This window comes from Ochotona curzoniae, unplaced genomic scaffold (genome assembly GCF_017591425.1).
Source record: "Ochotona curzoniae isolate NIBS_2020 unplaced genomic scaffold, NIBS_Ocur_1.0 contig_3944, whole genome shotgun sequence".
In the NCBI taxonomy this organism is placed as follows: Eukaryota; Metazoa; Chordata; class Mammalia; order Lagomorpha; family Ochotonidae; genus Ochotona; species Ochotona curzoniae.
Window position 1 is genome coordinate 273,778 of NW_024466058.1, and position 15,303 is coordinate 289,080.

The 15,303-nt window shown below is 41.4% G+C and overlaps 1 pseudogene; it reads left to right on the plus strand.

Annotated features, from left to right (window-relative positions):
• The first annotated feature begins 8,299 nt into the window (after nucleotides 1-8,299).
• On the plus strand, nucleotides 8,300-9,123 carry LOC121158939 (annotated as a pseudogene).
• Nucleotides 9,124-15,303: the final 6,180 nt, after the last annotated feature.

Here is a 15,303-nt window from a genome sequence, read left to right on the forward strand (position 1 = left end):
AATTCATTAAAGTGTGTGTGTATCGGAAAGGAAGCGAGCATTCAGTGAATTCAGCAAGGTGAGGGGATGAGTGACATTAAAGAGATGATCATGGAACCTAGCTTGAGGAGGAAAAACAGGTGTGATGTGAGGAACCTAGGTCCAAACATCTTTGCAGTGATGGAGTATAAAGGAACTAGTTGTTGTGTACACAGAGTGGCAGACAGTGTTTTAACACTGGTATGTTTCAGTACTGTTGCAGATCGGGAGGAAAGAATGAGACCAAGGAGTGCTCATTGACACTGTTCCAGCAGTGCACGAGGTGCACATTGTACAGTCATCTTCCCTGGAACCAGATATTCAGAATAAAAACACTATTTCATGTGCATAAAGGAACACACTGCTTTGCATGCAGTCACTGCCTGACACTACATGTATTTGTGACCTTGTTCATCATTTACTTCATGGTTTTATCAAGGTATTTGCTTCTGTACTGTGGAGTTATACTGTTGTTATCCCTGCTTAATGTATTGCATGGGAAAGGATTGGAGTTTTCCCATCTCTGCTATCTACTTTCCAGTTCTCTCTCTGGACAGATGTGTCTATGGGCTTGTATGAAGATGTATGAATCTTATGTGGTGGTCTATCTGTCATTCCAGTTATGTGGCCCCACTACTTTTAAAATCCTCACATGTCCACTTGACTCAGCACATTGTCCTTTCTACATATTTGCACATTATTGTCATGTCACAGTTGTGTCTTCAGCACTGTGTCTTATTCTTTAATTAACAAAATGGGAGGCATTCTGCATTGTCATTTGGGCACAAATGACATTGGGCGACATTAACACTTGATTTATGCATCTTTAGAGATGCTCAAATGATACATTTTAGTTTTGCATCTTGGTTACATATGAAATGATCTCATCTCTAGGTCTGTTTCTCAAAACCCAAGTTCAATTCTAGCAGCCTCAGTAATGTCCACTGTGGTCACCCTCATGCCAAACCACATCATCTAGAGTTTCAGGAATGCAGACATCAAGAGGGTTCAGAAAAGATCTTTGGGCTGGAAGGCATGAATAGCCCAATGTCTGTGGCTAAACAAGTGCTAAACACTCCAGAATCAATGTCTCATGTTCAAGAAATACTACTCTAAGATCAGATTGTGAAAATAGAACTTGATCCTTCTGCCTGTGTGCTGCAGTTTCCAAAGCCTTGATTTCACCCCCAACCCCCTGTGCATTTTAACCATCTCATTGTTTTGGCTTTTGATTTTCATTATTTTCCTTAATACATCCCCAATGATTGGACCTGTAATATGTGCCGATTTCTAAAATCTCAGAGTAGAGTAAAGGATCTTGTAATAAATTCTTCCGGCTGACATACGATATCGAGTGACTCTTATTTTTACTGATAAACAGTCATGCGGAGTTCAAAGTTGGAACCTTTATGACCACTACTTCATTTATATAATTTATAGGACAGGGATATCTGAGACCCCAGTTTTCCCACTTTACATACATCATTTCCTTGACTTCATAATATAAATTCTTCCCAGATTATGGGATTAAATATTCAAATGTGTGCTTTCTCACTGGGTCTTACACCTGTATTTAGTTTGCAGATTCCATTTCATTTCTGTGGGACAGTGTCCATTAGAGTCACAGCAAACATACCCCAGCAATGTCTGCTCCACTTTCTTTTGGTGGACCTGTTTATGCTCTGTACTATTCTGAAATGATACCATTACAAACATCATAGACAGGGTTCTGGTATCAGACCAAGAGAAAAGTGGTTGTAGATATAGAAGAATTTCACAGGAGAGTTTGTGTTCATGCAGTGTACTTTTTTTGTTCTCGGTAATGATATGCTCATTGTAACTTTTCTACTGTCATTTTGAGAGATATTATTATTTGGAAAACTGAATTAAGAATGCATATATTTGTTGTAAATACATATTCATGTACAACTATCTCCAAAAGAAGTTTAATTTTGTAGTATGAAAAAGGTCAAAATGAGTGAGAGATATTTCTTGGATATCACAAATCTAGCATCTTTTCCATGTATACTGTCACCTCTGAGCCACATGAGTGTTTGCTATCATAATATAACCTACACTGAAAAATCACCTTAATACATGAAAAACATATTTCCACCAAATTCATTCTCTACAAATAGTCCTCACCTGTCAACAATCTTAATACACCCAATTCTTCCATTCTTCTTGCACTGCTATAAATTCTCACAATATTTTAGGCTAAAACCAACCTTTTTTCCCTCAAAAACACTTATGCTCATATTTCTTCAATTACTCTGCAGAACACACATTTCTGATCTTACAAAATTATGTCCTTTTTTAGTTCTCACTGGTGATCCCATGTCATTTAGAATTTAATTCCTTCAAAAATGGATTGTGTAGTCCAACAATACTTCAGAATCTGTAAGTATTGGGTTTTTTTATTATTTTCTGCAAATACAACTCCTATGAACAAACCAATATTAAATTGATGCCATAGGGAAAAAAAGATTTCAAAATATATAAAATTTATATCTTATTTAGAAACGACACAGGCCACTCCCACTGGAGAGCACGAAAACCAGGACAAGGGCAAGGGTAACTAGACAGAAGGGCACCTGCCAGTATGTGTGTGGGCTGGATAGTTGGTTAGTTGTGTTAGGCTAGGCTTCAATGCCCATTGACAAATGACAGAGCTAAATGGGATGTGGGACAGACTGAACAAACCTGCAATGCATACTGGAAGCATGGGAAACAGGGTAGGGAGCAGGCCTGGTGGGGGTTATGCGGAGTTGCCCCAAATAGGCTGTAGCTTCCACTGGTTTGCATTAGGACCAAGTATGAAGTGGGTGGAATTGAGCTGGACTACAACACCCATTGGTTCAAATAGATGACAGGGCTGGAAACAGAAATGACCCAGCAATTGCAAAGACCAGCATGTGCATAAACTGATTGGGGGCGACAGACTGTGCCAGACCCTGTGCTGGCAAATTCACACAAGAACCAGGTTTGGGATCATCTCAGATGAAATTTCTTTGGGGATCCTTCCAACTGAACTGCTGATTTCAGAACCCCAACCATGAAGAGATTATGTCAGCCCGTGGATTCTGAGTGGATTTTCATGCTGCTTGGAAAGGCAAGATTGGTAGCAATTCAGAACTGTTGAACTGTCAAAGCTGCTTGAGCAGGACCCTCGGAGCGTGCCTCACATGGGGGACCTGGATGGGTAGGGGGCTGGTTGGGGCTTTTCCCTTTGTTTCTACCATGACCCCAGATACAGGGAAAAAATGATGTTAGTGTGGAAACAATGGTATTACCTACTTTCTAGTAGCCCTTGACCATTTGTACCCTAATCAACTAAATGACACCTTTTAAAATAAATAAATATATAAATAAATAGATAGATAGATAGATAGATAAATTTGGCACAGGCATACAAATATATCTACTATTTTATAGGTGCTTAATATTTCATGGAATCAAAGAATTTATGATGGTGAAGAGTCATTTATGAGATGTTATGTCACTTAAAGTTCTGTAATTCCTTGCTTTTTATGCTTGAGTTGCTCATGGAGGTTGTGTGAGGCTTTGAGCCATCCTGGTTAGAGGTCACTTTATGCTGTTTCTCTGAGACCCACTTTAGTAGCAGGTGATGTGCTCTCCACCTGCACAAGAACCCCAAAGTTAAATGTGGGAGTGTTCTCCTAAGCAGAACACAACAGAGCTTAACCTTGTCTGAGCACAAAGAACAGTTAGTAAGCTTTATTCTATTTGTCCCAGCTTCATAAGTATGAATATCCACTTGAGAAATTCAGCCATAAATCACACAACTTGCTTCATGTTTTGTGCCTAGTTTCAGTATAACACAACAAAGAAGACATCAATGTTTGCTTACAGGGAATGTGTGAATTGTTCTGCTCATTTTGATCCAGGAAATACATTTTTCCCCAATGAACACACACACACACACACACACATGCACACACATATTTCCTTTTAACTCTCTATAGGTTTTGTTTAAATTTAGCACATACAATTGTAAAGACACCATCCTTCTCTTTCTCCCTTCTTTCCTTAGCTCAATTCCCCTAATTTCTTTCTTTCTTTTTGCCTTAATTTTTGAAAAATGTATTCTCACTCTCCTTTATAGTCACAGCTTAGTACAACATTAACCATCATATTCAGCAAGCAAAAAACTAGAGAATTCAGAGTTTCCTAGGAGTAGAAATAACCATCAAGTCTCAAGATGCTCATTCCATAAAGATCATTTTGTTTTTGTTTCTTTTTATTACTCTTTTATTGTGCAGTTACATAGGCTCAGGGATTATGCCTCATCCCTCACAAATCCATTTGCCCCCTGATTTCCCCAATATTATTACAGTAGTATAGTCCTTCACAAACAGTCATAAGTCTTTCATTCAGATATTTAATCCTATCCTCGCATTGCAGGCATAGCCAATGGCAGAGAGCAGCATCCTGCTGTCAAGATCTAGTTAACAGTTTCATTGGGAATCCATCATTGATTTGGAAGTAAGGATGCATGTTGCATTGCACCTTCCTAGCTCAGGATGATACTTTCTAATACACAGTTACTGTATGTCCCCTTAAATGAAAAGCCATCAAACAAAATCAACCACAGGAGGAAAAATAGGAAACCCAACACAAATTTAAATTACATAAGTTTTCTACAAGATTGGCATTTTAGCATTGTTGGGTGTGCACCTATTTTCTTTTATTTCCATTTGACCTGTTCCATGCTATGAGTCACATTTAAGACACCCAAATCAATTTAACTTTCTGAGGGTCAAGTTTATATATGCCCTATGTTTAGTGAAGAAAAATGAAGGCACATCAAGAAGTGTGATACTTGGTTGAGGAAATTCAAGAGGAATTGTTAGACTTTCTGAAACTGGTTGGTGAAAGGTTAGAGAAGACATTTTATTAAATCACTGATTCATTTACATTCTCTCTACCATAATTCAGTGCAAGCTACATAATTAAGCAGTAGCACAAATAAGACCATAATATATGTATATGTGGGACTCATGTGGCTAGATATCTAAAATGAATGCTTTATTAAGGGTTCATGCAGTTTTGGTTAGTCTTTAATAAAATAACTTACAATTAAACTTTTATTTTTTATTTTTTTCACTAATTACATTGCATTATGTGAACAGTTTTATAGGTACTGGGATTTCCCCCACCGCTCCCTAAACTCTCCATCCATGGTGGGTTCCTCAACCTTGTTGCATTACCCAAGTTCAAGTTCACATGAGATTCTTTCATTGCAAACATATACCAAGCATAGAGTCCAGCATCTTATTGTCCAAATTCAACGGCTTGTTGGGAAGACCATCTCTGGTCTGAAGGTAGAGCCAGCAGAGTATCATCCTTATCAATTAAAAGCCCTGACATAACATTAGCAACAATTTATAACGTTATGAAATTAATTGATACAGTATTGAGTAACCAACATGTTAAAAAAAATGCATGTTCTTTACCACATCCCGTGACTCTTTCGTTGACATTTCAATTTTAGTTTATACACATCCAGGTTCTATACACCTTAAAATGGCTATAGATTACTATTCAGCTGTCTCGTGTCTATTTTCATTATAGTATTTAGCATTTTATAGCTCGCTCAGAAAACCCTTGAAAACAAATAACCAAATGAACGAACAAACAAAAAGTCTAGAATAAAGACCAACAAGGAAAGTTTAGAATCAGACAGTATACAATTAAAAATGCTTTAAACTTTTTAAAATATTTTCCAAAAAATAATTGGATCATATAATAATTTACTTTTGCGATAATTATTTTTTGCTTTTTACATTAACTTATTTTGAATAACAGAAAATATTTTGACTTTTTTAGGGTATATAACATGATTTATATGTGTAAACAATGTGTAATAATCAAGATAATTGCATTTCTGTCTCCCTATATATTATCATATGTAAGTATTGAGAAATGTATACCACTAATTATTTTGAAATATATACTAAATCATTCCTTATAGCAAAATAATAACTACAACACATGAATCACAGGCTTAGTGCAGCACTAACCATCAAATTCAACAAGCAAAAACAGAGAAATCACAGTTTTTCCAGGAGTAGAAACAACAATCAAATCTCAGGATGCTCTTTCCATTTCTACATTATTTTTGTGTTCGGCATCAACTAAGACCTATTACAGGACATATGATAATTATCTTAGAGAACTGGCTTGTCTCACTAAACAAAATATTTTAAAGTGAGGAACGAAATGGCAGCTATTTGCTATTGCCGCAGTGCAGGAAAGAGATAGAAAGAGAAAGAGAATTCACCTGAGTCCATCATGGTCTCTTGGGAAACACCTACAAGAAAACAACGTTCTGTCATGGCCAGAATCCCTCAGGGCCAGCAGGTGCTTAGAGGTCAGGGAACTGCCTAATGAGCAGGTGCCAGGAGCTGAAAGTAGCTCCTCTGTTGTGTTCCCTCAGACTGTGCAACCTTGGGCTAGAAGCAGCCTGCTTGTTGTATTTGGGGTCCTGAGTCTGGCACAGGGATCAGAGCTGCCCTCCTTCCCTCTGCTGTGCCTGGGGCAGAGCTTCAGTCTGCAGCATCCACCATCCGGGCAGGAATTTGGCCTTCCATAGACACTTTAGTCATAGAGTTGCCATGCAGGTGAGCCTGGCAGACACTGAAAGATGCTTCCCTGGCAATGGACATGGAGAACTTTCCCTGGGGTCAACCTAGAACTCAACTAACCGAGCTAACACCTGAGATAGGTCTGGGGTTGCTGATTGCTATACTTAACTGATAAATGCATTTACTCGTGATTATCAAAGGGGAGGGAAATGTTGGATCTCCTAAGGCAAGAACCATTGCTGATGAAGAAATGAGTGCAAGAAAAGATCAATTCTCATACACAATGGCAGGCTTAAACTGCCTAGAATACATAGAATCAACTTTGCAGCATTTGAGATTTGTGGGAGTAGGGAAGCAATTTTCAATGTGGAAGACATGCAGTGGAGAGAGGTTGTACCAGTTCCGCAGTGTGAAGGAGCTTGGTTGCTCACCACTCAATACTGGTTAGAGAGAGAAAATAAATACTTCTGTCTCTGGAACCACCTCTGCAGACTGAGTCACCATGGTCCCAATCAGGCAGTGAAGAGTTGCTGTAACTGACTGTCCCAGTATTGACAGGAAAGGACCAGGACAGGGAAAATATCTGCAAAGACATCCTGATAGTAGCAGCTGCTGGAACACACAGGCCTCAGGGTTTTCTGTCTGCTCTCACTGTGCTCTCACATGACTCAGTGTTGTCTTCATGATGCAGTAAAAAGAACTCTATCAAAGACACCTGCTTAACAGTTATTGCATCACCTGTGTGTTGGATACATAAGCTTTTCCAGCTACTCACATGTTCTCCTACTATTTGGGTGCTTTTGTGGTGTGCTGTTGGGTGAGACAGTTCTGTTCTTGTTTTTTCTTAAGATTTGTTTATTTTGTTTTAATAGAATGTCAACTTGACAGAGAGGATAGCTATAGAGAAATATATTAATCCACTGTTTCACTCACCAAGTGGCTGCAATGATCCAAGCTGAGCTATTCCAAAACCAGCAGCCAAGGAGCTTCTTCTCATTACCCCACTCAGGTGCAGGGCCCCAAGGCTTTGCACCAATCTCTGCTGGCCACTAGCATGGAGCTGCCTGGTAAGAGCAGCAGCCAGGACACACTTGGTACCCATATGGCATTGTGGTGCATACAATGCATGGACTTTAGCCACTATGCTACCCTGCCAGGCCCTGAACTTGTCTTGTTCATCTCCTTACCTACGGAAACTGATCACTGAAGAAGCAGCTGTTCTTCCATGGAATCCTTTCATATGTACTTGGAATGTGCTTCAGTGCGATGAAAAATGTGTTTAAAAGTTAGTTTGTTATAACACAAAATGTTTGCTCAAGAAGAATTTTAACGCATAAGTTTGAGAGCTCATCAAAATTTGGAGAATTCCCTATTTTGCAAATTGCATGAACAAAAATAACTGCATCTATATTTGAGGATTTAGGGAACGGCTTGGAGTGGAAAATAATTTTTAATCAGTGATCCCATGGGGACTGACCAAAGTAGAAACTAAGCCACATGCTGAACAGGAAAGCATGTATTTTAGATTTCTGTTCTGTTGGTTACTACTTCTTCCTGGTAGTGACATGCACCACATGAAACTGAGAAATCAAACTCAGCTTTCAGAATTCCTTCTCCTGAGATTCTGAGAGGACCCAGCCCTGCAGCCTCTCATCTTTGTGTTGTTCCTCTCCATGTACCTGGTCACTGTCAGTGAGGATCTGCTCATCATCCTGGCTATCTTTTCTGACCCACACCTGCACACTCCAATGTATTTCTTCCTCATCAACCTGTCCTTGGTGGATGTCTGCTTCACTACCACCATGGTCACCAAGATGCTGGAGAACATCTGGGCTCAGAGCCAAATCATCAGCTATGCTATCTACATCACACAGATGTTCTTCTCCATAATCTTTGCAGGATTGGATGACTTTCTCCTGACTGTGATGGCCTATGACCGCTTTGTGGCCATCTGTCACCCCCTGCACTACATGGTCATCATGAATCCTTGACTCTGTGTGCAGCTCGTTCTGCTGTGCTGGACCATCAGTGTCCTGGATGGCATCTTACACAGCTTACTTGTGCTGAGGCTGAGCTTCTGCACACATGTGAACATCCCTCACTTCCTCTGTGAGTTGAATCAGGTGATCCACAGAGCCTGTTCTGATACCTTTCTCAATGACCACATGATGTATCTTGCAGCTGTGTTATTATTGATTGCTCCCCTAGCTGGGATCCTGTACTCCTACTCCAAGATCACCTCTTCCATCTGTGCTATCTTGTCAACACAGAGCAAGTATAAAGCCTTTTCCAGCTGTGCTTCTCATCTCTTGACCATCCCCTATTTTATGGTACAGGGCTAGGTGTGTACCTCAGTGCCAGCACTGCCCCACGATCAGCCTCAACTGCAGCAGCCTCAGTGATGTACACAGAGATCACCCCCATGTTAAACCCCTTCATCTACAGCCTTTGGAACACAGACATTAAGGTGGGCTCTGAGAAGACTGCTATTCCATAGCAGATAGTGGAACCCATGGTGTTGTGGCTGAGCAGCATCAGTGACTTCATGTTTCAATTCAGGGTCAGACACTGTATTGCATTTAGAGCTTGCTTAGTCTGTTTCCTGCCTTGGCTTTTTTTTTTAAATGATTAATTCCACTGTATACACTGCAAAGGAAAGAACCATTGCATTGCACTCTATGATATCTCTGGTTGTTCAACACTTTCTTTATGGTGTTTCTTTTTCCCCAACTCTATTGTTAATCTTTTTTTTCCAAAAATACACTAAGACTCAAAAATTTTCATGCAGAAATGGGAATGAATGAGGATACACTCTATATGCTGGATAACTTTTAATTCCATGTGTCTTTTTTACAGAGTATAGATTGCTTTGTATATTTTTTTGTTTTTATTTTTAACTACCACATCAATTTACCTTTTTAAGGTTTAGACAATTTCACTATGAATAATGTTCTGGAGATGTACTGAATTTATTGGAAAAAGATGAAATTAATTATATTAATTGCTGAGTGGTATTCTGTTGCATATGTATCCCAGATTAATATTAATTAAATGTTATTTAGCAGCACAAATATACACACTCCTTTGATTGGATGGGGTTAAGTGTGCGGAATTGAAATTAATACATACCTCATGATACAATTTCTTGTCAAATCACATCCTATGAAAGTATTCAATGTTCTGCTTAACTTAGTAGTTTATTTTTCAGATAACATATGCTGAAAAATTGTTATAATAAGAAGTTTAAACGGTCTAGTCGAGCCACATCAAAAAGACACCTAATTTATGCTTTTATTATATGTGATATCTAATACAGAATACATTTAAAAAAAATCCACAATGCATAAGAATGAAACTGGCATCTTGTGATTTGATTATTAATGAAAGTTCATTGTAACGGAATTGCAATAGATTAGGAATTCATGGACATAGATTTCCACATAACCAAAAAAATGATGCACATATATCAGATCTCCAGAAATCCCATGCTGTTTCTGAGACCAGTATTAGAACCTTCATGATAATATGACTCAGCAGGTTCAGCTGATGTTGGTGATGCCATCATCACACATGGAAGCAACTGTCTGAGTCCCAGATGCTCCACTTCTAATTCATTCCTTGATAATGCATCTGGGATGGCTGCAGATTGGGAGACCAGGATGAAGCTCCTGGCTATATGGAAGCCCAGCCCTGGTTATCATGAACCATTGGGAATGAACAGCTGATCAAAGATCTCTCTCTCTCTTTCACTCCTTCCCTCTAACTTCCTCTATGTTTTAAATAATTTTCTTTAAAATTATGAAACAAAGAAAGTTAAATATTCTTTCATTGACAATATTTCTCCTTTACATTGATAACTTAACCACATTATTTCTCCTCTATCATTTTAGATACCTGTGGACATTTCAGAAGCCCTTTTAGGTAGCCTAATATTACTTCAAACTTTTTGCAAAATCCTACTTTCCTTTATCAAAAGGCAGTTGGCAGATGCTGGCCCTGGGGCCTAGTTCTGTCAAGTTAAACCACAGAACCACCTGCAGAGAGCATCATCTGGGAATGGGAGTAACTCAGTAAGGAAAAAGGGGCACCTCCCACTTTGGATACCACTCCCACTGGACAGCATGAAAACCGGAATTGGGGCAGGGGTGGCTAGACAGAATGGCACCCACCAGCATGTGTATGGGAAAAGTAGGGCTGGTTGGGTTGGGCTAGGCTTCAATGCCCATTAACATATATAAAAAAATGAATGGAATGTGGGAGAGACTGGATCAGTCTGTTGTGCAAACTGGCAAGCATGGGAACCAGGGTAGGTGTCAGGCCAGGAGGGTGTTATTGGGAGTCACCCCGACTAGGCTGCAGCTTCCACTGGTTTGTAAGAGGGCCAAGTGTGTGCTAGGCAGAATCAGGCTTGACTGCAACATGCATTGGTTGGTGTGGAAGACAGGGCTGGAAACAGAAATGACCCAGCAAATCCAACCACCAGTATATGCATAAGCTGATTGGGGTGACGGACTGTGTTGGACTCTGTACTGGCATTCACACATACAAGATTCAGATCTGGGATCACCTTAGACAAAGTTTCTTTGGGAATCCCTCCAACTGAACTTTGATCTCAGAACCTCAACCATGAAGAGACTATGTCAGTCAGTGGGTTCTGAATAGATTTCATGGTGTTTGGAGCTGCAAGATTGGCAGCAATTCAAAACTGAAGAACTATCAAAACTTCATGAGCAGGACCCTCAGAACATGCCCCATGTCAGGGTCACGGGATGGGTAGGAGGTTCGGTGGGGCTTTTCCCTTTATTTCTCCCCTTGCCCCAGAAACAGAAAGAAAAAATATTAATATTAATATCGAAACAATGGTCTTATCCACTTTCCTGTAGCCCTTGACCCTCTTTGTCCTAATCAACTATGTAAAGATTATCAAAATAAAATGACTTTTTAAAAAAAATGTCAAAATATTAAAATACAGCTGGTGAAACTTTGAGGAAAGTGTGTAGTTTAAAAAACAAAAACAAAAACACACAACTACACATAGAGTTTAAAAAGGTTTCTTCCAGGGTTAACATGCCTGCATTAAATATTTACTTTTTCTGTGAAAAAGTGAGAGAGAAAAATAAATAGACACAGGGAGAAAGAGAGAGATCTCCTATTCCAAAAGTGGTCATAACAGCTGAAAATAGACCAGGTCAAAGCTCATGAATGGCAGAGGCCCAGACATGCAGGCCATCTTCCACCACATTCTCAGGCTCATTACAAGGACAATGGGTCAGATATGGAGCACAACTGCCTAAGCTGCCTGGCCCCTAGGCAACTATTACAGTGCTTAAAGAAAAGCAGCTAGTAGCTGTTGGGCATTCTGGGCTGGTTAATGACAACTTTGTGTTAACTATACCACTATGCCAGCATAATTGTTTATTTTTTTTTCTTTATTTCCTAAATGATAAATGGAGAAAATGGGAAACTCCATGCTGGGACATGTCACCATGGTCACGAGGCAGAATGTCTGCAGCTTGCCTGGGGAAGTGTGTCTGGGTACATACTGGAATGGGACTGGATGAGGGCATGTTTGACCTGGGAGGATAACTTCTTGCTTTATTCAAAGAGTGAGGCACTGCACTTGCAGGAAGACAGGTAGGATGGTGTGGTTTAGACAGAGAAGCCAGAGGACATGTCTGGGTCAGACCAAGGTACCAGCCTACGTAGAAGACCTGCCCTGTTATAAATAGCATCACCCCCTGCTTGCTGGTCCATGGAAAGGCTCGTGCTAGAGGGCATACCTCGCTGGGCAGGGCCACAGTATCTGTCTGCAGTGTCAGAGTAGTGATGGGTCTCATGAAGATCAGACATAGCACCTAACAGAATTCAGAAGAACTGAATTTGGATGTAGATTCTCTAGGAGATTGGTGGTCTCACCTCTTTTAGACACACTCATCTGACCAGAACCCATCTAACATTCATGGGAGCTGGGGCTTGGAGGAGACCAAGTGGGGCCAGAACATGCAAGGATCTGGACTGAGGGCGTATCATGCCAGAGAGGATCATTGTGCCCACTGCAACATGTGAGATCCTGGATTGTGAGCAGGCCTGCTAGCAGAACTTGGGGAAATCCCCTACAATCTGCAGTTTGTCCTGTGTAGCACAAGAGTTGGTGCTGGTTGTGGCCAAAAACCAGGTCAGGCAAATCTTTAGCATATCAGCATTTGTGTGGGCCATGCCTGAGCACATGCTGGCACACAAGAGAGCCTGGACAGGGATGAACTGCAATACCCACCAGCAATAGCTGAGTGTGGGTGTGCCAAGGTTGGGTTGAACCCCTGCCAAAATGCACATGTCCTGTGGCATGGAAAATGTCTAGTAGGGGAACTTTGGAGACTCCTTTTCTGGTTGGAGCTCCTACTAGTGAGTGTGAGAGGCAGGGTTATACATGGACCAAGCTTGTCAAGGCTACAGCACCCATCAGCACACATGTAAGCTGGTCACCCAAAGGTGCTTGCAACAGCCATCCTCTGATGAGGTGCTCAACATTCCCTGCTGGCCCAGAGATCTAGTTGTCTTGTCTCACATTATGTCCACTACTCAGTTATCAGTAACTGAGGAGACACAGTCTCAACACCTGCACTTGGGGTTTAGAGTCCAGTGATCCACTTGGAGAGTCCCCCCAAAATCTTACCTGTGATGACCTCAGACTTGATTCTTGTAAGTGCTGGCCAGGGCAGGGTCAGATTCAGTCCATCACTTGTACAAGGCAATGGAGATACCGATACCCCAATTCTAAATCTCACACAAAGTGACAAATGGTATGGCCCAGCATAAGTTCCGCCTAGCAGGGAAGTGCCTACAGTTCTTCTGCCAGGAATGTTCCCAGCACTAGATCTTGTATCTGCCAGGGACTGCTGCAATTCTTCCTGGCACAAGTCACAACTAGTCCTGGCACTTGTCAGCTGGACTGCAACCAAACTCAGCTGGCCTACACCCATTCAGGCTCTCCTGTTTGCCAATGAGTATGGCAGGCATTTCAGCCTGGCCCAACCCTGGACTGAACCCCCGCCACACACACATACCCAGTCTCCAGTGGAAGCAGCAGCCAGCAAGGGAGTCTCCAACATTGCCTTACCAGACATGTTCCCAGCCCCAGGTCTTGTGTGTTAGCAGGTACGACAGCCCAGTCTGAGATGGGCCACCCTCAGTCTTGGAATTCATCAACAGGTGCTACAGACTGGCTTATCCAGACTGCCCCAGTCACAGCTCTAGTTTTCATAAGTGACTGTAGGTGCCTAATTTTGCCTGGCATACACCAAGCCCCATCCCTCATAGGAACTAGTCTGTGCTGTGGTTCAACTACCCAGGCCTGTACCTTGTACTAATTCTCAATTGTAGTAGTGTGTGTTGTGGACTGACCCTGTCAGGCCACCCACAGGCCTAACTCATATGTATGCCAATGGGTGTTGAAATCCCACATGTCTAAGCTGCTCCCAGCCTCAGCTCTTGCTTGCAGTAGCAGGAGCTGTGTCCTGTGAGAAATTCTCCAAGTTCCCCTATCAGGCTTGCTCCCAGCAGTTGAAATCATGTTTTCTTGTAGCGATGCTACCCAGACTTACATGGCTGGCCACCATTCTTGATCTCAACAGGTGGGTCCTGCAACCTACCTCAATTGGCCTGCACAACATTCAGGCTCTCACCAATGAGTGCTACAGCCTAGCCCACCCCCAGAACACTGACATGATAAACTGGCATCATCCAGCATGGGCTTAGCATTTTTTGGAAAAGGTTTATTTAGTTTTATTGGAAAGGCAGATCAGATTTACAAAGACACAGAGAGAAAGGTCTTCCATTCTCAGATTCACTCCTGAAATGGCCACATGGCCGGATTTGAATGGATCCAAAGTCAGGAGCCAAGAGCTTCTTCCAGGTTTCCTACATGGGTGCAGGGCATCAAGGGTTTGAGCCATCTTCTTCTGCTCCCCAAGGCCCTAAGCAGAGAGCTGGATGGGAAGAGAAAGAGCCTGGTCACAGAAATGACGCTCATATGTGATCCTCAAAGTTGCAAGGTGAGAATTTAGTCTTCGCGTCAGGTTCAGGATTAAGGTATGGTGCCACAATACTGGACACCCCTAGCATCCTCCAGATGCTAGCCCTTGGCCATCTTGCTTATTCTGACCCTTTACTCCAGAACAGTGCATCTGTATTTTGGGTTTAATTCCTGTCTGTTCCAGATCTAAGCAAACCAGCTGTAACAGACCAGTGATCTGGATATTTTATACAGAGGATGACTACATGCCATGCAGCAGTCCTGTGGAATGGCTCACTAAAGATGTGTACAGCCACTGTGTAAGACATTGACAACAGGAATGAACAACAGTGAAGAGTCTGAGAGAGATCAGAGAATATTGAGCCAGGCAGTAGATTCATCCTCCTGACACTTCAAGATGGAGCGAGTCTTTCTGTCCAATCTCATTGCATTTGGTCTGTCTCTGATGAGCCACAAAAACCTTTCTTGAAGTGAAAATGGTGCTGCTCTATTTCCACTTCTGCTTGTGTGTTCCAGCTACTGTATTATGTGTGATGTTAGGACACAGTTGCTCGTGACTTAAAATGTACCCATCTTACCCAAAAATATCATGAATGCATAAATACACTGATAAGAGATGCGCTTCTGAACACAGCTTTAGCAGCT